Source organism: Engystomops pustulosus, chromosome 1 (genome assembly GCF_040894005.1).
Source record: "Engystomops pustulosus chromosome 1, aEngPut4.maternal, whole genome shotgun sequence".
Classification (NCBI taxonomy): Eukaryota; Metazoa; Chordata; class Amphibia; order Anura; family Leptodactylidae; genus Engystomops; species Engystomops pustulosus.
This window is the reverse complement of record NC_092411.1, coordinates 103,580,148-103,603,261: the sequence shown is the minus strand read 5'-3', so window position 1 is coordinate 103,603,261 and position 23,114 is coordinate 103,580,148. Positions and strand designations below refer to the sequence as shown.

General features: G+C 46.9%; 4 non-coding genes across 4 annotated transcripts; all 4 read right to left on the bottom strand.

The window, feature by feature from the left end:
* Positions 1 to 16,416: 16,416 nt before the first annotated feature.
* Positions 16,417 to 16,489, bottom strand: TRNAT-CGU (transfer RNA threonine (anticodon CGU)). Its single transcript has one exon. It is a non-coding gene; the product is annotated as a tRNA-Thr (tRNA).
* Positions 16,490 to 17,077: 588 nt separating this feature from the next.
* TRNAT-CGU (transfer RNA threonine (anticodon CGU)) lies at positions 17,078 to 17,150 on the bottom strand. The gene has a single exon. It is a non-coding gene; the product is annotated as a tRNA-Thr (tRNA).
* A 590-nt stretch (positions 17,151 to 17,740) lies between these two features.
* TRNAT-CGU (transfer RNA threonine (anticodon CGU)) lies at positions 17,741 to 17,813 on the bottom strand. Its single transcript has one exon. It is a non-coding gene; the product is annotated as a tRNA-Thr (tRNA).
* Positions 17,814 to 18,408: 595 nt separating this feature from the next.
* On the bottom strand, positions 18,409 to 18,481 carry TRNAT-CGU (transfer RNA threonine (anticodon CGU)). The gene has a single exon. It is a non-coding gene; the product is annotated as a tRNA-Thr (tRNA).
* Positions 18,482 to 23,114: the final 4,633 nt, after the last annotated feature.

Sequence of the window (23,114 nt, the reverse complement as noted above, 5' to 3'; positions counted from 1 at the left end):
TTTGACTGCAGGAAGAGGTAGAGCATGTGGAAAGGGGAGGATTATCTTTAGAGCTCCTCTAGGCCCCACATTTGTTCCTGGACCATGGGGAGATGCTACAACATTAGTCCAAATTCTTCTTTCAACTGTTTTTTTTGTCCTCAAGAGACTGATATAATTGAAAGTTGTGGTGGAACAGGTAGCAATAAATTATTACTTAAATTGCTGTGTTGGCACTAAATAAGTGTGTTTCAGTTGTGGTTTTACTAGTGTATTACTAGTGTATTACTACCTGCCTAAATGTGCACAAAAAATGTGCTGAAAAACACAAACTCGGCTTATACTCGAGTCAAACAAAAATCTACACAAAAAAAAAGAAAAAAAATCAAAACTCACCTCTCCAGCGGCCCCCTTCGGGTCTTCTGTGTGATCCGGCAGTCAGTGGCAGGGCCATGCGATGTCACAGGCACCGACATCAGCCGCCGCCACTGCAATAGTATTCTGTATGCCGGCAGCCGGCACACACTGTGATGTCAGCGGCTGCGGCTGATGTCAGCGCTGTGCAGACCTGCCGCTGAAAAAAAAAGAATAAATCAAAACTCACCTCTCTGGCGGCCCCCTCGGGTCTTCTGTGTGATCCGGCAGTCAGCGGTAGGTCTGTGAGATGTCACAGGCACTGACATCAGCCGCCGTCGCTGTAATAGTATTGTGTGTGCCGGCAGCACTGTGATGTGACTGCCAGATCACGCAGAAGACCCGAGGGGGCCACCGGAAAGGTGAGTTTTGATTATTTTTTTTTTTTACATCAACAGGGGCTGGCAGGCTACAGAGCGGGGCACAGGGGCCGCCAGGCTATAGACTGGGACACAGGGGCTGGCAGGCTATATACCGGGGCATAGGGGCTGGCAGGCTATTGACCGGGGCACAGGGGCTGGCAGGATATATACTGGGGCACAGGGGCTGGCAGGCTATTGACTGGGGCACAGGGGCTGGCTGGCTACTGACCAGGGCACAGGGGCTGGCAGGCTATTGACCGGGGCACAGGGGCTGGCTGGCTATTGACCGGGGCACAGGGGCTGGCAGGCTGTATACTGAGGCACAGGGGCTGGCAAGCTATATACTGGGGCACAGGGGCTGGCAAGTTATATACTGCGGCACAGGGGCTGGCAGGCTACATACTGGGGCACAGAGGCTGGTTGGCTATGTACTGGGGCAGGGGCTGACAGGGTATATATTGGGGGGCAGGGGCTGGCTGGCTATATACTGGGGACTGCTGGCTATATACTGGGGGGCTGCTGGCTATATACTTCTGGGGACTTGCTGGCTATATACTTGGGGGAAGGGGCTGTGACCAATGCATTTCCAACCTTCGGCTTATACGCGAGTCAATAGGTTTTACCAGGTTTTTGTGGTAAAATTAAGGGTAACTGCTTCTGTTATCCTCTTCATAATACTACTATTTATACCATATTTATATGGGAACAGCCCAGTACTTCCTCTCCTATTCTATCCTATATATGGTTTATAGTATATACTATACTACACTTAGCTTGCATTTATGGGCAGTGCATACTTTACCAATGCTACTCTTATACTATTTATATATGAATAGAGTATTCTACAATAATACAGAGCATTATACACGGACCATTGTGAAAATATATGGTATCATGTATGTTCTGTTACCTGAAAACTATTAGAACATGAAGATTAGTCAATAAACAAAAATTCTATACATAGAAGCACTTTCCAAGTGTCCTGTAAAATATCTTGTGATTGACACAGTCCATCTTCCATGAAGAGGAACTAATATAGTTTCTTATGTCTGCATAATTGTTTTCCAACTCATTTCACTTCTCTGTTCTTTAACCTTTAAATACTGAGAATGGTGTAATAGGCATATCATTATTTTACTGATGAGGTCTAAATTTAAAAAAAAGCCACAGAAGCCCTGAGAAGCCCTGAAATGATCGCAAATGCCAATGCAACACTCCTGCCAACGTATATGCAAGGGGGTAGTTGCGAATAAGGCCCTCTACCTGTCAGGATGCATCTGGCTAGCTTGATCAACTCACCCAAGGGATTGTTAATGATCTATTCCTCTACAGAGGCCATTTTGGACCAAGAGAACCAAACAGCGGCCATTTTGGAGATCAAGCCACCATTTTAGTATTAGCCGGGGGTCATGCGGACCACTGTCCAGCTAATATCATGATTCAGCCATTTTTGTGTAACCTGCCTGTAAAGGTTTCTCCTTGACATGTGTTATAGATGATTGTCCTTCAGCATGTTCTTTTCCTTATCATGTTTTGATTAGCAAGAATCTTCTGGAGTCATTCTCAGTAAATTCTGTAGCTGGGATAATATAAAATGTCTGTGAACCTTTTCAGAGAATGTTCTGATAAAATTCATTATGGCCAATAGCATTGCAGTAGTCTATCTTCTGTTCACGCCCCTTTGATGCTCATTTTTCTGTCTTTGATATATGCAGCTGAGGCTAATAAACTGGGGAAGATTTCTACATATACTAAGAGACTGATGTGTCTTGGTTTTTATTCTCATCCAGGTACCGGACAGCCATGAAAGGGTTAATTTGAAAGTCACCTTTACAACTGAAGTGAGGACTGTTTTGAGTCCTAGTTAAAATCTAAAAATCAGGATAATGCAGGGAGATATCAGGTAATCTGAGGCTGTAGCCTCTGTCTGGAAAGGCAATAGTTAACTGGGTGTAAGATATTATCCACTGTGTAGCTGTATTGTAAATTGAAGTGTGATTGGAGAGGTGCTACCACCTGACCAGGGAGAGTATAAATCCACTGTGCAGTGGGAGCAAATGGTCCAGACCTCATGCTCCTTCTCAGGAGTCTGTACTCTTTACCACAAAGCCTCTTAGCACATGGACAGAGTGAAGAGAGAGTCAGTCTTTAGTACACCTTCAGTGCTGACACTGAAGTCAGGAGACTCTAATCCACAGCTGCAGCTTCCACATTTTTGACCCAGCTCCATCTCACTGATCCCAGCTTGCATCTACTACCAGGCTGGTGCACTATTCCTGAAGACCACTCTCCAGTACCAGAATCTGCTGTTCGACCATTTAGGCCCGTTGTCTGCTATCTGTTGTTCAATAAACAACCGTGAGTTGATTTGCACAATGTTGCCTCTGTCTGTTCCCTGGATACGGCTGTGTACCACCACAGGCTTGCCCATCCATTACCCAGGGATCTACCTTACAGACACTCTGGGTCCTGGCTACCTGGGCCACAGGATAGGGCCTAACTTGCTGATCACTGAATCACTAAGTGCAGTGCTCGGCAATTTCCGTCAGCTCCATAAAGATTAATAGAGCAGAACGGTCATGCACGGCCGTCTGCTCCATTAATCTGGCATAGTGACGAGGGGTTGGTCGGACACCTCGATCTCGCAATCTGTGGGGGGTGTGGAAGATTTGGCCCGGTAGAGACCGTGGTAGCGGGGTGCTGTGATGCAGTTCAAGACAGTGACACCAAGGTACAGTCCAAACAGGTCTCGCCTGCGTTTATTGCAGCAAAAATAAACCAGCCTTTACATTCAGGTATTTGAATAAACAAAAAAAACCTACCCGTCAGGGTGCTAACTATACAAATAGTCCACTAACTCACAATATACAAAGATCACGTGGCTGCTCCAGGCACAGAGGTCAGGGCTGTGTCCTCTCAGCCTCCTTCCACAGAGAGACAACACACTCAACTCTGCTGAGTGATTTTATGCAGGCTCATTAGTCTGCACCCATCACCTGTGTCCAAGGTGCTGGACAAACCCACCTCAGCACTAAGGCCTTGCATAGAAGCAAAACCTAGGGGAAACATACCGCCCATCCACAGTTAACCCCTTCAGTGTCTCACATACCCTCCCCCTCTGTTTGACCCTGTGGGGACGAACACTTTTGGCCATCAGACAGTGGGTACGGGATAGGGCATCGGCATTCCCATGCAGCTTTCCTGCTCGATGTTCCACCGTGAATTTAAAATTCTGGAGCATTAGGAACCACCTTGTGACCCTGGCGTTCCTCTCTTTGGCCTGACTCATCCAGGTTAGGGGAGAGTGATCAGTCACTAGTGTAAACTGCCGCCCTACCAAATAATACCTCAGGGATTCCAGAGCCCACTTTATCGCCAAGCACTCCCTCTCAACTATACTATAGTTCTTTTCAGGAGGTGTGAGCTTGCGGCTCAGGAATGTTACAGGATGTTCCTCACCCTCCACCACTTGGGACAGGACAGCCCCCAAGCCCACGTCAGAAGCGTCAGTCTGCACAATAAAGGTCTTGGTGAAGTTAGGGGTGATCAGTACCGGTCCCTCGCACAAAACCGTCTTAAGTCGCTGAAACGCCCCCTCAGCCTCTTTACTCCACTTTACCATCACCGCCCTGCTACCTTTGGTCAGGTCAGTCAGGGGTGCCGCTATTGTCGCAAAATCGGGGATAAATCGGCGATAATAGCCCACTATGCCCAGAAAAGCCCTCACTTGCTTCTTGCTCAAAGGTCGTGGCCACTGCTGGATCGCCTCTACTTTATTTACTTGGGGTTTGATGACCCCTCGCCCAATACGGTACCCCAGGTAACGGGCCTCTTCCAGACCCAGTGCACATTTTTGGGGGTTCGCTGTCAGCCCTGCCGCCCTCAGGGAGTCTACCACTGCTTGTACTTTGGCTAGATGACTCTCCCAGTCGTTACTATAGACTATGATGTCATCCAAGTAGGCCGAGGCATAACTCCGGTGAGGTTTTAGCACGAGATCCATTAACCTCTGGAATGTGGCGGGAGCCCCATGTAGCCCAAAGGGGAGTACCACGTACTGAAAAAGCCCATCAGGGGTAACAAAAGCGGTCTTCTCTTTAGCCCTGTCAGTCAGGGGTACCTGCCAATACCCTTTCGTCAGGTCAAGGGTGGAGAAGAACCTAGCCTGTCCAAGTCGTTCTATCAACTCGTCAACCCTGGGCATGGGATAGGAATCAAATTTGGACACCTCGTTCAACTTCCTAAAATCATTGCAGAACCGTAGGGAACCATCAGGTTTGGGAATCAACACAATAGGACTCGACCAGTCACTTTTAGATTCCTCGATAACCCCCAGGTCTAACATCTGCCTGACTTCTTCGGATATGGCAAGCCGGCGCGCTTCAGGGACCCGGTAGGGTTTTTGGTGTACCCGGATGTGGGGTTCAGTTATGATGTCATGCTTGATGACTGAAGTACGTCCCGGTAACTTAGAGAACACATCCATATTTCGGAGCACAAACTCCTTCGCTTCCTGAATCTGGGCCCTGGAGAGGGACTCCGAGATCCGTACTTCAGGCACCTTGGCATCGGGCTCACCTACCTCCGGTGTCCCCTTCTTGGGGACAGACGCCTTCTCTACTCCCATGGCCATCAGGGACTCTCTTTCCCTCCATGGCTTTAGGAGGTTCACGTGGTATATCTGTTCGGGTTTCCTCCTCCCCGGCTGAGATACCCTGTAGGTTACCTTCCCCACTCTCTCCATGACCTCATATGGTCCTTGCCATTTTGCCAAGAACTTGCTCTCCACGGTGGGCACCAGAACTAGCACTCTGTCGCCTGGGTTAAAGGTCCTGAGTCTGGCTGACCTGTTGTAGACCCTAGACTGGGCCTCCTGTGCCCTTGTCATGTGCTCCTTTACAAGGGGCATTACCGCCGCTATGCGGTCCTGCATAAGGGAGACGTGTTCTATCACACTACGGTGGGGGGTCCTCTCCTGTTCCCAGGTCTCCTTGGCTATATCCAAAAGCCCACGTGGGGAACGGCCATATAACAGCTCAAAGGGTGAGAAACCCGTGGAGGACTGGGGCACTTCACGTATGGCAAACATCAAATAGGGCAACAAACAATCCCAGTCCTTCCCATCCTTGCTGACCACCCTCTTAAGCATCCCCTTCAAGGTCTTATTAAACCTCTCGACCAGGCCATCTGTCTGAGGATGATACACAGAGGTGCGGAGCTGTTTTACCTGTAGTAACTTACACATCTCCTTCATTACCCTAGACATGAATGGGGTACCCTGGTCAGTCAAGATTTCCTTGGGGAGGCCTGTGCGTGAGAACACCTGGAACAGCTCCCTAGCAATATTTTTGGAGGAGGTGTTCCTTAATGGAATCGCCTCGGGATACCGCGTAGCGTAGTCCAGGATAACTAGGATGTATTGGTGCCCCCTGGAGGATTTGACTATGGGGCCAACCAGATCCATTGCAATCCGTTCAAAGGGCACTTCTATGATTGGTAGCGGGACCAAAGGACTCCTGAAGTGGGAGAGCGGGGCAGTAAGTTGACACTCAGGGCAGGAGCTACAATACCGGTTTACCTCCTCCCACACCCCGGGCCAGAAAAATCGCTGCAGGATCCTCTCTCGGATCTTCTCAGCACCTAAGTGCCCTCCCAGCACATGTTTGTGTGCCAACTCTAGCACCAGCCTACGGTGAGATTGGGGTACTACAAGTTGCTCAACCTCCTCACCCCGTATCTGGTCGACCCTGTACAACAGTTCCCCAATAATCACCATTCGGGGGTATATTTTATCAGCCCCTGGTATTTGGAGTACCCCATTTATCACCTTAACATTCTCCCGTGCTTTAACCAAGGTAGGGTCCTGTAGCTGTGCAGCCCCAAAATTTTCACGGGAAATCTCAAGGTCCAGCACGTCGGCCACCTCCTCGTGGCCCTCGACCTCACCAGCTAGGACCTCTAGGGGAGAGAATTCATCACATGGGGTCACCCCTACTGCTGGTGTGTGTACATCGGCCTCAAAGGGTTCAGGGGCCAAGGCCGGACATACCTGATGTCTAATATCTGCAACAGCACCTGAGGTGGGTCTTCGTCTCCAGAGGTCCCAAAACACCGGTAAGTCTCTGCCGATAATAGCCTCATGAAAAAGGGTCCCCACCACCCCCACTTCATGGGTAACAGTACCACAAGGGGTATGTAGGTTGATGACAGCAGTGGGATATTCGCGAGTGTCCCCATGTATACACAACACTCCCACTCTCCGCCCACTATATAGTCCAGGATCAACCAAAGTTCCCCGCACCAGGGTGACCAGACTCCCTGAGTCTAGCAAGGCTTCCACTGTGTGACCACCAATTGTGACCATGCATACTTGGGGTTCTGCATCCGTGACTGACTCAGCTGCCAGAACTGGCCGGGCAAACAGTGACACTCGCCGGGTCTGGTTGCAGTCCATTGGCTCCACTGACAGTGGACAGTTGGCAGCAATATGACCCATTTCATGGCACCGCCAACACTGGATACGGCCATAACCTCTGTCACGAGCCTCACTGGGTTTCTGGGTATCCACGCCCCCCAATGAACCCCCTCCCAACCTGACATGTCTCCCCTTTTCCGCAGTAGCAGTCTTACCAGCTGGTTTGGTGCCCCTGTCACTGGCACTGCTTCGTGTCGGAGAGGTAAGTAGAAGGTCCTCCGTAGCCCGATACCTCTCTACTAGGGACACAAGCTCCTCAGCTTTTGTGGGACCGGCCTGTCCAACCCACCGCTGGAGCCGAGAGGGCAGAGAACGGGTGAATTTGTCGAGGACCACTCTCTATACCATCTGTGCGGGGGTGCAATCCTCTGGTTGTAGCCACTTCCGGACAAGATGGATCAGGTCATGCATTTGGGAGCGTGGGGGTAATTTTTCTGAGTAAGCCCACTGGTGGACCCGGCTGGAGCGAACTTGAACGGTGACCCCAAGACGAGCAAGAATCTCCGCCTTTAGCTGGGGGTACTTACGGGCCTCCGTTTCACTCAGGTCGTAGTAAGCCTTCTGCGACTCGCCGGTCAGGAACGGTGCCAGGACATCTGCCCGCATCCTCCACCATATGTGGAAGATTTGGCCCGGTAGAGACCGTGGTAGCGGGGTGCTGTGATGCAGTTCAAGACAGTGACACCAAGGTACAGTCCAAACAGGTCTCGCCTGCGTTTATTGCAGCAAAAATAAACCAGCCTTTACATTCAGGTATTTGAATAAACAAAAAAAAAACTACCCGTCAGGTGCTAACTATACAAATAGTCCACTAACTCACACTATACAAAGATCACGTGGCTGCTCCAGGCACAGAGGTCAGGGCTGTGTCCTCTCAGCCTCCTTCCACAGAGAGACAACACACTCAACTCTGCTGAGTGATTTTATGCAGGCTCATTAGTCTGCACCCATCACCTGTGTCCAAGGTGCTGGACAAACCCACCTCAGCACTAAGGCCTTGCATAGAAGCAAAACCTAGGGAAAACATACCGCCCATCCACAGTTAACCCCTTCAGTGTCTCACAGGGTTCTCAGCACCGAGACCCCCATGATCAGCAAGTTAGGCCCTATCCCGTGGATAGGGCCTAAGTTTGCTTCGGGGGAAAACCTCTTTAAACTTATCAATCTCAAAATCTTGCCAACTTTAAAGAACTGAATACCGTATGGTAGATGATTACTACTCACTCCCTGTCCCCGCCCATGTTTCACTAATCATAAAGTTTTCAGTTAACTAGAGTCGCCGATGTATTGTTCAGAGATCCAGTGATGCAAATCTTGCGCATCCCCGTAGGGCAGCGCTGGTTGTGACCTTCACCGGCTCTCTGAACACTAGGTAAGTCGGGGCTGGAGCATGACTAAAATACATAATCTACAAAATTAGTCCTAGATTTCTACTAAATTCAGCTGTTCAAAGTTATACTGAAAGAAGTTTGGTGCAATGGGGTACGGGATGGCGAAGTGAGTAGCAATCGTCTACCACCAGGTAATCTGATGGTAGATGTCCTTTAATCATAACTGATGACAATAACCTATTGACTGAATGACACTATATCACTGACACAACAAATGCCAAGGCTGAAGTGAGATTTACAGATTGTTGCCTTTGAGGTACTATCTAATAAATAAAATTAGGTTGTGACCCTCAATTATTTAATATACAGTTCTCTATTATTTGATCTATTGTGCCCCCCACAGTACATTTATCCCACCCATCCCAGCCAATACATGCATAACCTCCCCAGTGAATTTATACAGAATTTCCATTCTCCCTGTACATTTATTTACAGTGTCTGCTCCCCTTTACATTTATACATAGTGCTCACTACCCCTGTACAGTGATACATGGAGCCCGCTCCACCTGTACATTTGCAACACCCCTGTGAATGCATAGGCTAGGTGGTTGTTGCAAATACAAATAACAAAGGATAGGAACAGGCTAAGTAGGGGAGAAAGGGGTAACAGATAGATGACAAATCAGGAGATATATCATCCAGTTCTTATTACATCCAAAATATATTTACCCTTCACTTCCAGGTCCAGACTGATTGCCTTTCCTCTGTGTACCACGAATACCTGTACTTTCAACATTATTCTTGTCAATTTTTTGTATTTTAATGTTGCCATTAATGTTGTCACCTATGGATTCGAATATACACCTCAGGGGTTGCCCTAGGAAGAAACCTCCTTCATCAGCCTCTCCCTCCACTTTTCTTGCACACACCATCTGCTGGAGACCTGCCAGGCTGTACGGCCATCCTCCGGTCCCAATACCAAACACCATAGCCATGGCGTGCCCAAGGCCACATAAGCCAGCCACTCCGGTATTCTGGAGACAAGGCCCCGATGGGCGTCACAAACAGGATTATTAACTTCTGTGCCTTATGCTGGCATTTTGAAGTGTCATTTTATCTAACAGTGCTGCATAACCCTGCTGCCATACGGGTTAAGGCCCTACTATGATTGAACTTTGCAAAACAGACTGTGTTTGAGTGCTGATTTGTACTGTTGAGTGCTGCTCCAGCACCTAGGATAACACCTGCAAAGAAGTATGTCTGCTCTGCTACATCTGCTGCAAGAATGCTGAAACCCACAGTCTGCATGGACCAAGTTCCGGCCATGCGCGAATGGAGCAAATGCTGCCTCACAGCTCTGTGGCGCAAAAGCTAAGGACAGGAAGGACTTAAGACCCGCCCTCTGGCACAAAAGTTTCCCTCTCCACCTCAGTGCAGGAAGCAAACCATTGTCATTAGGTGACAACGCAACAGCCATCGTAGCGGGACCGAGGCATTTACCTCTCAATGAGGAACCGGAGTTCCTTGAGGCTTTTGAAACTCTGACCATCATGTGCACCCCATCTGTAGGCCATCCACTGCCTCCGGCCTGTGACTGAGCGTGGCTCTCCACCTGCACTGAATTCCTCATCTGTGCACCATCCTCCACGGCCATCTACTCCGGTTCCACCTCTGCATAGGACCCCCTCCATTATTGGGCTTCCCCTGGGCTCCTTCCCCTGGGCTCCTTCCATCTTAAAGGAGCCCAACACTCCATCAGCCATCGCTGAAAAGCCTGTGGAGTATGCAGGACCAAATGCCAATCGGCCCAGGCTGGCCAGTGAGCATGCACTGACAAGTACAGAGGTCGACACCACAAACAGCGCCCCCAATAACTGCAGGTCAGCCCGGGAATAACACTCCCCCATCTGTCAACAATGGAAAAGAATCTAAAGCTCCTGCGGTCATCATCAGGTGCTCTTAAGTGCCCAAGCTACTGAAGGTCAGGCAGAGAAGTGCCTGCCTCCCTTCTGAGATGCCTACTGCCGCAGATGACCTCCCCGCTATTCCAGCTACAGCTCCTGCTTCTGGGTGTCCCACATCAGCAGACCCAGAGCCCACCAGTGTTCCGGAGGTCCTGTTGAGTCGACCCTCCCGCGGAGGATCTCCAGGCATGAGAACTTCTGTTTCACAGGTATTATTATTATTATCCTCCAGCAGGATTAGAACGTTGTTACAACATCATCTGTTCCTGCTATAGCACATGGTCCTGATACAGCCACAGCTGTGCCAGATGACATCCCGGCTGCTTCTTTATCTACCTCTGCAGCTCCAGTATCCACCACTGGGTGCCCCTATCCAACTGCAGCTCTGCCAAGGGACCCGGATGATATTCCACAAGACAGAGAATAATTGTGCCCCGGCTGTCTACAGCCACTGAGAAAATCACTTTAAGTTCCCAATGCAACATCCCCCACCAGGAGCAAACTTTTTCTTAGTGGCCTGGAGGCAGCCGGGGCCCAGAATACCAGAGTGGCTGGCTAGTGTTGCCTTGGGCACATGTTTATTCTATGTATACATTAAAGTATATATTTAAATGAATCAGCGGTATCTGTATATACACTTATTCATTTAGTGTTTAAATATACACTCTGTATATCACACTGTATTTTATACATTTTTTATGAGGATTTGCAACAACCCTGCCAATACAATGGCAGGGGAGTAGTTGCGAACAGGTGCCCTCTCCAGGTTAGGAGATGACAGAGGGAGTCGCGAACCCTCCAGGAAGGCACCAGACCCTGGACATTAGGTATTAGCAGCGGTAGATTCTGCCTTATCAGGCAAGGGTTAATTATATGTGAATTGTATTCCAAATGTATTCCCCTATGTAAGCTGGAGTGTGATTGGAGAGCTAGCCACCACCTGACCAGGTTAACAAAACCCCTGGACAGGGAGGGACTAGGCCTCTTGAAGCCAGCTCTCACTAGAGAGCAGATCCTGTCACAGAGAGATACAGTGTATGTGCACCATCAGCACTGACACAGAGCTAAACCCAGGACACAAGCTGCAGCTTCCACAATTGGACACAGCTCCATCCCAGCCTGCATCTTCTACCAGGCTAGTGAACCAATTCCTGAGGATCACTCTCCATGACCACTCCAGTAATCCGGAATCTGTTCCAAAATCGTTTAGGCCATTGCCTGCAGTTGTTCTAATAAAGAACTGAGATTTATTTTGCACAACGTTGCCTCCGTCTGTTCCCTGGATACGGCTGTACCACCAAGGGCTCCCCATCCATTACCCAGGTAGAAGCAGTACATCAGCCTCTCCCTCCATATTTCTTGCACACACCTGCTGGAGACCTGCCAGGCTCTAGGACAGCCCTCTGGTCCCCATACCAAGCACCGTAACATCAGTGTGCCTTGGCTGTAACAGCCCGCCAAAATCCTCACTGGCGGGAAATCCAGGTGACTCATCAAGCTCCGCCCCCTGCGTGTGTAGCGCAAAGTACCGTGGAGGAGGAGCCGGAGTGATCGCGGCCCAGCAATGAAGAGTGTTAATTGGCCATCTTGGATTTCAGTGCAACCCGCACCTGAGCCTGTCGACCGCGTGCACATCATCGGTAGTTCCAACGCACGTGTCCTGCCACCGGAGGAGAGTACCACTGATCATTGCTGAGCACCTTCTGCCTGCCGGACATCGAGAAAGGAGATCATTGTGCACTGCAGCTGTCCCATCATTGTTGGAGTTAAAGGGGGGTAGAGATTGTTTCCAACGCTAGGTATAATTGGCTCACCTCCCAGGAAATAGTGACTGTGCCTTAAAGGGACCACATCCCCATTTCCAGCCATCGCCCATAGCAACGGCCATTGCTTAGCCCCTCAGACTCAGCCCAATCATGTCAGCCCAAGATGAGGACACTGAACAGGAGCAACTCTTGTCATCCAGGTCCTTCTCAGGGTGTCGGAGCTTGCCAACCACTTCCGAGAGCCCATCTGGTTCCACCGCAGCCAGCGCCACCACAGTTATGCCCCTCACTATGCCCTACTATTTCGGGGTTCCTTAGTTACCCCACTATGAAGGAAACTTGCACACTCTGTCCAAATTTAGAGCCAAGATGCTAGCTTCTTCACTCTGTATCCGATCAGAGAAAGTGAGCATCCTAACCGGGCAGTTAAAGGGACCCGCTCTCAGGGAAGTCAAGTCTTGGCCCCGAGCGGAACGCCAGAATGTGTCCCAAATCCTTAATAGGCTGCGCACCACCTTTGAAAAATGTACTGCCTCTGAGCTGAAACAGACAGAAGCCCTAAGAATCCCTCAGAGACTTTGCCCTTTCCCAACTGGAGACATGGAAGGCTATCATTCGCCTCAACCCTAAAGAGACTGAAAATTCCGACCAAACCTGCGGGAACAGTGTATTAATGGGCTTTTAGATAAGTTAAAAATGCTGTCTCTTCAACACGCTCAGGTTTCTTTTCTTGAGTTCAAGGAGATTGCCATTGACATCCTGGGAGAACGCCTGCCTGCTGAACCACAGGAGGAGTCTGCAGCTGTGGATCCGGAAGATGCTGCTCTAGCCTTTCCTCCAGCGCAACTAGCAACACCTCCTCCACTGTCTGCAGAAGTTGCTGTCCTAACAGAGCAAGTCACCACCCTTGCAGACACCATGAGCAAAATGCTCAAGAGACTGGCGCAGTTAGAAGTAGCTGCTCCCTCCAAGAGTAGTTCCTTACAGCCAGCCGCTCCCCGTGACTCCCAGGCCAAACAGCGTCCAACTACAGCAAAATTTCTGAACACCTGGAATCATGAAGAACCAAGACTACGATGCAGCTATGGCCATATATACGGACATGAAGAAAATGAATGTCGTCGGTTAAATGACAAACCCTTGAAGCTACTGGACGACCTCCAAGGAAAGAACTTCTAAGTCTCCAAGATTCCACCTGGATGCCAAGGTTTGTGGGTACACGCCCCATGGTTCATGTGACCATAAATGGAGTAACCCTACCGGCTTTAATTGATACTGCCTCTTAAGTGACCACCATCCGCAGTGCTACCTTTGAGAAATTCCAAAGAGGAGCATCCCTGTCACAGCCTCCAAAGGCTTATCTGAACATTATTGCTACTAATTGAAAAACTGTACCCATCCACGGCTACTGGAAACCAACATTAACCATCGGAGACACAGAGTAAGTGGTAACACAAGTGCCTGAAGACGGCAACTTCTCCCTGGTGTTGGGTACCAATGTCCTCCGCAACTGCTATCCTGAAGTGCTGAAGGCTCTCCAAAACTTCCTACCAACGATGCCCAGTGATTCAAGAGATTATGCGGCACAACAGAAGTTTGCTGGCCCCAAAGGGTAATTTGCAGAGTCTGGATCAAAGATCCTCAACCTGTCCGCCTTCAACCTGGGACTGAGGCGTTAGTATGGTGCCGAACCTGTGTGGGCGTTCAAGGTCAAGATTACCTTGCCGTGGTAGAACCTCTACACGCTGACGAAGACCTACCCATTTTGGCAGCCAGGAGCCTAGTCACAGTATCACGAGGACAAGTACCCATCAGACTGCTAAATGTGGGAGACTCCCCAGTGGCTCTGAGAAGATACCAAGCCGTAGCCACTCTCTTCAGCGTCCACCCCAAAGATCTAGTGGAAATCTCTCTTTCTGCCTCCCAAAAGTGGGAAAAGAGGCGAAACAAAGTGCTGAAGGTGAGCCATGCCGAGCAATCCTGGTGGCTTGAGCTCAATATTGGGGATGACGATATCATTCCTGCTGACCAAGTACTAGGTGTCCTGGACGCCGTCATGAAGCACCATCAGGCCTTCAGCAAACACCAGCTGGACTTCAGGCAGCCTACCCTGATCTTTTGCAAGCTGAAGCTTTTGCAAGAGATGAAGACAGCCAATGTTATCCGGGCGAGCCAAACCCCTTGGCTGCCCCACTGGTCCTTGTGAAGAAGAAGGATGGAACCCTTCTCTTCTGTGTTGACTATATCAACAATATCACCCACAAGGATGTCTATCCGCTGCCTCAAATTGAGGAATCCCTCGTAGCCCTAGGGTCGGCTGCCTGTATCTAACCAGTGGCTACTGGCAGGTGGCCATGGCACCTGAAGATAGGGAGAAGAAGGCCTTCACCACCCCAGTGGGCCTGTTCGAGTTCAAAAACATTCCCTTCGGCCTATGCAATGCCCCGGGCATGTTCCAGGGGTTAATGGAGAGACATTGAAACTTCGAGACCATCCTACTATATCTGGACGATATCATCAACTACTCCAAGACCACCTCCAACATCTGACTGAAGTCTTCCAAATCCTGACCAAGCATGGGTTGACGGTCAAGCCGTCAAAGTGCCATCTGCTACAGCCTAGCGTAAAATACCTGGGACATGTGGTGAGCACTGATGGAATCGAGCCAGACCCGAAAAGGTTGCAGCTGTACATGACCGACCTACCCAGTCTACCATCTGGAACATCCAAAGCTTCCTGGAATCTGCCATTTTCTACCGGCGGTTTATCCTGGGATTACCTAAAGACGGCCAATGGTCCCGAGCGCCAATGGAATGGACAGCAGAACAGGAAGCTGACTGAGCCTCTGGTGTTAGGATATCCAAACTATAATCTGCCCTTTATACTCTACACCGATGCCAGCAAGCAGGGCCTCGGGGCTGTACTATCCCAGCTACAGAATAGAACTGAAAGGGTCATAGCCTATGCCAGCCGTTCCCTCCGAGAACTGGAATAGAACGAGCAGAATTACAGCTCCTTCTAGTTCCTGGCGTTAGACTGGGCTGTTACCGACTAGACTATCAAAGACTATCTGCCTGCTTCCTTCTTCACTGTCTTCACAGACAATAACCCCTTGGCGCATCTGAACACTGCCCGGCTTGAACAGAGGTGGACTCCAGACTAGCCAACTTCAACTTTACCATCAAGTACGGGTCCGGCAAGACCAATGACAATGCTGATGCTCTGTCCCGTCTCCCTTACCAGTGGTAGGGACCGTCCACGGATGCTCAGTGGGAAGATGTTGAGATGCCGGCATTCTATGCCCGTTTTGTGCGTCAAGATGCCCAAAGAGTTTATTCCCTGCCATCAGAAGCAGTGCCTGCTACACAACAAGAAGAGTCTGTGCCACCTGCAGAAAAAGACATCTGGATAAGTCTTCAGACTGATAGAAGAAATAATGGACTATCTGTCTAGTGGGCAAGTGCCTGAAAGAATCCGTCTTTGCTGTCTGTTGCTGACTCTGACCCTTTGTCTGCACTTTAACCACATCACTTCTACTGGGTGAACATGAAGCCTGACACCGAGGGCTGGTGCCGGGAGTGCCCAGCCTGCACCATCGCTCAGGGAGAGCAACACAATCAAAGGGACCCTCTAGATCCCATTGTGAGCCAACATCCTCTGGAGATCCTGGCGCTGGACCATGTGAAGTTGGAGCCCAGCAGGTCCGGTCACACCTACGCCATGACGATAATAGACCACTATACTTGGTTCATGGTCACAGTACCAGTCAGAGACTTGTCCGCCAGGACCACCGCAGTGGCCCTGTAGAAAAGCTTCATCCTCCCCTATGGCTGTCCGAAAAAAAACCTCACAGACCAGGGACAGCATTTAAGTCTCAAGTGTTCCAAGAGCTGTGTACCCTCTATGGCTATAAAAAGTTGATGACCACGGCATACCACCCGCAGGGTAATGGACTCTGCGAAAAAATTAACCAGTTTTTTTCATTCTTTGAAAGTCCAATAACTTTTCGGAGGACAACACTTTAATTCTGCAACAATTGTTGCTCCCCAATATTTTACACAAAGTTACCCAGTATTATTGTTTATGTATAAAGTAATAAGATCAGAATTGGGTGAGATAACACAAAGGCTTCAGCGAGATTCGAACTCACGACCCCTGGTTTACGAGACCAGTGCTCTAACCTCTGAGCTATGAAGCCAGGAATACTGTACACCATGTGTACCGTTACCGCGCCCTAGGAACCACCATTTGTCCAGCAATAAACTATTCGTCTTCTTGTAGCAAAATTATGAATTAATGGATATTAGAAAATACAAGTTAAGCATCTACTAAAACAAAAGAATAGTCTTCCTATTTTAATGAAGTTGACATTGCCCAAAATGATCTTTTAACCACGTAATGCCACAGCACTTTTCCACTTTTTGCCTTTTGTCTTTTTACTTGCTGCATATAAAAAGCAAAACATTTTCCTTTTTTCTGGTTTCAGAGATGTGTGAGAGCTTGTTTTCTGTGAGATTATCTGTACTTCCTACTGTCACCACTTTTATTTTCTCACAAGCCAAAAATAAAAGTCCAAATGCTGTGAAATTGACAAAAGATTTAGCACCATTTGGTTGCAGGTTTTTTTATTGCCAGGTTTTTTCATTCTTTGAAAGATCAATAACTTTTCGGAGGACAACACTTTAATTCTGCAACAATTGTTGCTCCCCAATATTTTACACAAAGTTACCCAGTATTATTGTTTATGTATAAAGTAATAAGATCAGAATTGGGTGAGATAACACAAAGGCTTCAGCGAGATTCGAACTCACGACCCCTGGTTTACGAGACCAGTGCTCTAACCTCTGAGCTATGAAGCCAGGAATACTGTACACCATGTGTACCTTTACCGCGTCCTAGGAACCACCATTTGTCCAGCAATAAATATTAGTCTTCTTGTAGCATAATTGTGAATTAATGGATAATATTAGAAAGAACAAGTTAAGCATCTACTAAAACAAAAGAATAGTCTTCCTATTTTAATGAAGTTGACATTGCCCAAAATGATCTTTTAACCACGTAATTCCACAGCACTTTTCCACTTTTTGCCTTTTTACTTGCTGCATATAAAAAGCAAAACATTTTTCTTTTTTCTGGTTTCAGAGATGTGTGAGAGCTTGTTTTCTGTGAGATTATCTGTACTTCCTACTGTCACCACTTTTATTTTCTCACAAGCCAAAAATAAAAGTCCAAATGCTGTGAAATTGACAAAAGATTTAGCGTTTAGCACCATTTGGTTGCAGGTTTTTTTATTGCCAGTTTTTTTCATTCTTTGAAAGTCCAATAACTTTTCGGAGGACACCACTTTAATTCTGCAACAATTGTTGCTCCCCAATATTTTACACAAGGTTACCCAGTATTATTGTTTATGTATAAAGTAATAAGATCAGAATTGGGGGAGGTAACATAAAGGCTTCAGCGAGATTCGAACTCGCGACCCCTGGTTTACGAGACCAGTGCTCTAACCTCTGAGCTATGAAGCCAGGAATACTGTCCATCATGTGTACCTTTCCCGCGTCCTAGGAACCACCATTTGTCCAGCAATAAACTATTCGTCTTCTTGTAGCAAAATTATGAATTAATGGATATTAGAAAATACAAGTTAAGCATCTACTAAAACAAAAGAATAGTCTTCCTATTTTAATGAAGTTGACATTGCCCAAAATGATCTTTTAGCCACGTAATTCCACAGCACTTTTCCACTTTTTGCCTTTTGTCTTTTTACTTGCTGCATATAAAAAGCAAAACATTTTTCTTTTTTCTGGTTTCAGAGATGTGTGAGAGCTTGTTTTCTGTGAGATTATCTGTACTTCCTACTGTCACCACTTTTATTTTCTCACAAGCCAAAAATAAAAGTCCAAATGCTGTGAAATTGACAAAAGATTTAGCGTTTAGCACCATTTGGTTGCAGGTTTTTTTATTGCCAGTCTTTTTCATTCTTTGAAAGTCCAATAACTTTTCGGAGGACACCACTTTAATTCTGCAACAATTGTTGCTCCCCAATATTTTACACAAGGTTACCCAGTATTATTGTTTATGTATAAAGTAATAAGATCAGAATTTGGGGAGGTAACATAAAGGCTTCAGCGAGATTCGAACTCGCGACCCCTGGTTTACGAGACCAGTGCTCTAACCTCTGAGCTATGAAGCCAGGAATGGTGTCAATCATGTGTGCCTTTCCCGCGTCCTAGGAACCACCATTTGTCCAGCAATAAACTATTCGTCTTCTTGTAGCAAAATTATGAATTAATGGATATTAGAAAATACAAGTTAAGCATCTACTAAAACAAAAGAATAGTCTTCCTATTTTAATGAAGTTGACATTGCCCAAAATGATCTTTTAACCACGTAATTCCACAGCACTTTTCCACTTTTTGCCTTTTGTCTTTTTACTTGCTGCATATAAAAAGCAAAACATTTTTCTTTTTTCTGGTTTCAGAGATGTGTGAGAGCTTGTTTTCTGTGAGATTATCTGTACTTCCTACTGTCACCACTTTTATTTTCTCACAAGCCAAAAATAAAAGTCCAAATGCTGTGAAATTGACAAAAGATTTAGCATTTAGCACCATTTGGTTGCAGTTTTAATTTATGGTTAGTTTTTTGCATAGTCTTATTGACAAAGAAAGACCGATTTGATAACTTAAAAGTGTCTGCATTTTATTGTTTTGCTGCCAGACACCCTGCTTCTAAATTAGTAGACAGTAAGAATCTAACTAGAGCCCCCTAATTTAAGATACCAGTGCCCTAAGCTCTGTGCTATGAAGCAGGCTCATTCTTTGAAAGTCCAATAACTTTTCGGAGGACACCACTTTAATTCTGCAACAATTGTTGCTGCCTAATATTTTACACAAAATTACCCAGTATTATTGTTTATGTATAAAGTAATAAGATCAGAATTGGGTGAGGTAACACAAAGGCTTCAGCGAGATTCAAACTCGCGACCCCTGGTTTACGAGACAAGTGCTCTAACCCAGTGATTTTCAACCTTTTTTGAGCCACGGCACACTTTTTATACTTAGAAAATCCTGGGGCACACCACCAACCAAAATAGCACAAAATGACACTAAAACAGTCATAAAAGGCCTCCCTTTACTAATAAAAAACCCCTAGTGCCCTCCCTTTACTAATAAAAACCTCTAGCGGCCTCCCTTTATTAATCAAAAGCACCTAGCGGACTCCCTTTACTAATTAAGAGCCCCTAGCGGCCTCCCTTTAATAATTAAGAGCCCCTAGCGCCCTCCCTTACTAATTAAGAGCCCCTAGCGGCCTCCCTTTACTAATTAAAAGACCCTAGCGGCCTCCCTTTACTAATCAAGAGCCCCTAGCGGCCTCCCTTTACTAATTAAGAGCCCCTAGCGGCCTCCCTTTACTAATCAAAAGGCCCTAGAGGCCCCCTTTTACTAATTAAAAGGCCCTAGCGGCCCCCCTTTATTAATTAAAATGCCCTAGAGGCCCCCCTTTACTAATTAAAAGGCCCAAGAGGCCCCCCTTTACTAATTAAAAGGCCCTAGAGGCCCCCCCTTTACTAATAAAAAGCCCCAGCCTCCCTTTACTAATAAAAAAAGACCCTAGCTTCCTTCCTTATACAAATAATAACCTTATATACTTACCCTTGATGTCTTCTTCCGCGTAACTTCTCTCCTAATGGCGATCCGCCCATCTTCTGTAGCTCCTGCACCGCACGGCCCATGTCACGTGACTTACGCGACCTGGCGGCACACAGGTTGAAAATCACTGCTCTAACCTCTGAGCAATGAAGCCAAGAACACATGAAAAAGAAGTTTACCTGCCCCACGCCGTAGGAATAACCATTTGTCCAGAAATAAATACTAGTCCCTGACCCCTGCGAAAAGGGCTGACTGGCCGAAGCTTCTACCGGATACACTCCCAAATACCTAATGTTCGGGAGACATGGCCATCTCCCCGCCGATATGGCATTGGACATGGAAGCCGCTGAGTCTTTGCTGTCTGTTGCTGACTCTGACCCTTTGTCTGCACTTTTCCCACATCAAAGGCTGTACCCTAAACATGGACTCTTCTACTAGAGTCTTCTGAGAGACTCTTAGCCATATACAAAAAGGAAAAAGTTGCAATTTTTTCATGTTTTGCAGTATATATGCCTTTTCTTTTCAGGAAGATGGACATTACTCATCCTGCTACCATGAGTAGCCATTCCTTTGTAACGTTAAAGGGGTATTCCCATCTAATCATTTAGCATATGTAAACATTTCTTCAATTGGATGTTATTAAAAAAAAAATGTTCCTGTTGGAACTCAGCTCTTACTAGAGAGCAGATCCTGTCACAGAGAGAGACAGTGTATATGCACCATCAGCACTGACACAGAGCTAAACCAGGACACAAGCTGCAGCTTCCACAATTGGACACAGCTCCATCCCAGCCTGCATCTACTACCAGGCTCGTGAACCAATTCCTGAGGATCACTCTCCGGCCAAAATGGATTGCCGCAATCAGTCTTGTGGTTCAAAAGTTATCAACAGAGATTCTCATATGGTTTCATATAATTGCATCCACCTTCAGCTCTGCGTTGAAAACCACAGACAACACAATGAACGTCACTATGCAATATATCGATTTTCAGCAGACATGTTCCAAACATATAAGGTGGGCCCCCATACCCAATTCAGATTTGTCATTATCACTTAAAGCAGTTTTCACACAAAACAACTTAGGACCTATCCACAGGATCGTTGGGGGTCTGAGTGATGTACCCCCGTCTGACCCCTCGTCACTCCCCGAGATGAGCGAAGCAGCTGGTTGAGCTGTCCCTGGTCTCGGCAATCTCCATCAGCTCCATAGAGATGATTGGGGCAGCCCAGCCACGCACGACGGTCGTACAATGGACTTGTTATCTGTGGGGGTCTCATCACTGATGAGCAAGTTAGGTCCTATCATGGGGGCAAAAAACCTTTAAGACTCTGAAATAAACAGGAATCCTCAGGTTTTTGACTCAGTGTCCCACATTGAAGCACATTGGGATATAGTTGTCATCCAGTAAGTAACTGTACTGCCTCAGGGTGCTGTATTGCATTCTATCTTTTGCTAATATGCCAGCTGTAGTTACAGGCACTATGTAATGGCACAATGTATAAAAAGTAAAATAGTTCTGGCTATACCATTCACATATACCTGTTACTCACCTTTATTGAAGAGCATCAGAAATATTTTAACATTGTTTTGTATCTTGAAAAAATTTCCCATCCTTCCTTCTAAAGTTGCATAGCGCAATGCTGAGAATTAACATTTTTTTTGTCTTCTTTAAAGGAAATCTGTCACTATCATCTTTACAATTAAAATCTCTAATCTTATCTCAATTATACACTATGTGGGCACAATGTAACCTGACCACCTTCCTGGACCATTCACACAGTTATAACTAGGAGTGCCCCTTAAATGACTTGGATGCATTCATATTTGGCTTTCCTTTAGGGACCATACTTTAGATAAGGGAGGAGGAACTAGGAACAACATTCTCGCTGAAGGAGTGGCTCACAGGCTCTGTATTCACCAATAAAATCTATGCCTCGGCTCAATTGCAGGAGACAAATTTCAAAGTTCTCTCCAGATGGTACAGAACCCCAGGCAAGCTCCACAGGATGTTTCCCTCTGTCCCAATGTATGTTGGAGTTGCGGTGGAGCTGAGGAAACCATGCTACGCATTTGGTGGACTTGCTCGGTGGTTCAGGAAGTGTGGAGGGCTGTTTATGATTTATATAATAAATTGTATTCTGCATCTATCTCACCTTTCCATGTTCCCTGACTCAATCTCCTCAATCAAAAAGGCTTTCTTGCGTCACTCTATTCTTGTGGCGACTGCACAGTAGATGTGGAGACCGCAAGTTAATCCTCATGCACATACAGATGATGACACTTTGCATTTATATTAAACAATAAACATACAATAAACCCACTCACATCATTCCATACCTCATCTTTTCTTCCTGGTGGTTTTCTATATAACATATTTTTTGGACTGTAGGACACACTTTTTAGCAAGAAAAAGTCTTGCTAAAAAGCGTCAGCTTTTTATAGTCCAAAGTCAGGAGGATCCAGAACTGCCAGACCCTCCTCACCAATGTGATCTCAGAATCATGTGACTGATCAAATGCTTAATCACTGTAATCTTCTTTTCATGCTGCAGGTCGAGACAGATCCAGGGGTAAGGGAGGAAAAGTTACTGCCCTAGTGACTAGGTTTGTAAAGGTGAATGTAGCAGTGCTGTGTTTGAGTAAATGGGTAGAGGGCAACACGGTGGCTCAGTGGTCAGCACTGCAGTGCCTGGTTTCCAGGTTCAAGGACGAACAGAACGCTGACATGTTGGCATCCTATTTAAGTACACTAAATAAAACTTGGATTTTATTGATCAGTGCCACAACTTAATCTCTATTTACTTTGTTGTATCGGCATACTTCATGGAGCACAACTGTCTGACAAGCTAAGCCCTAGCCCGATATGTGGGTTTACCACGCTGGAGTCCTGGTTTCAAGTACCATCCAGATCAACATCTGCAAAGACTTTGCATGTTCTCTCTGTGGTTGTGTCGGTTTCCTCCCACACTCCAAAACATACTGCCAGATTGATTAGATTGTGAGCTCCATGGGGACAGGGATTGTGTAGTGCTGTGTAATCTGTGTGCGCTATATAAAATTATTATCATGTAAGAGAGCTGTATGTGAGTGAATTGGTCAAAGTAGCAGAGCCATGTGTGAGTGAATGGGTAGATGTAGCAGAGCTGGACTTTTTAATTGGTCTCATTACAAGATTC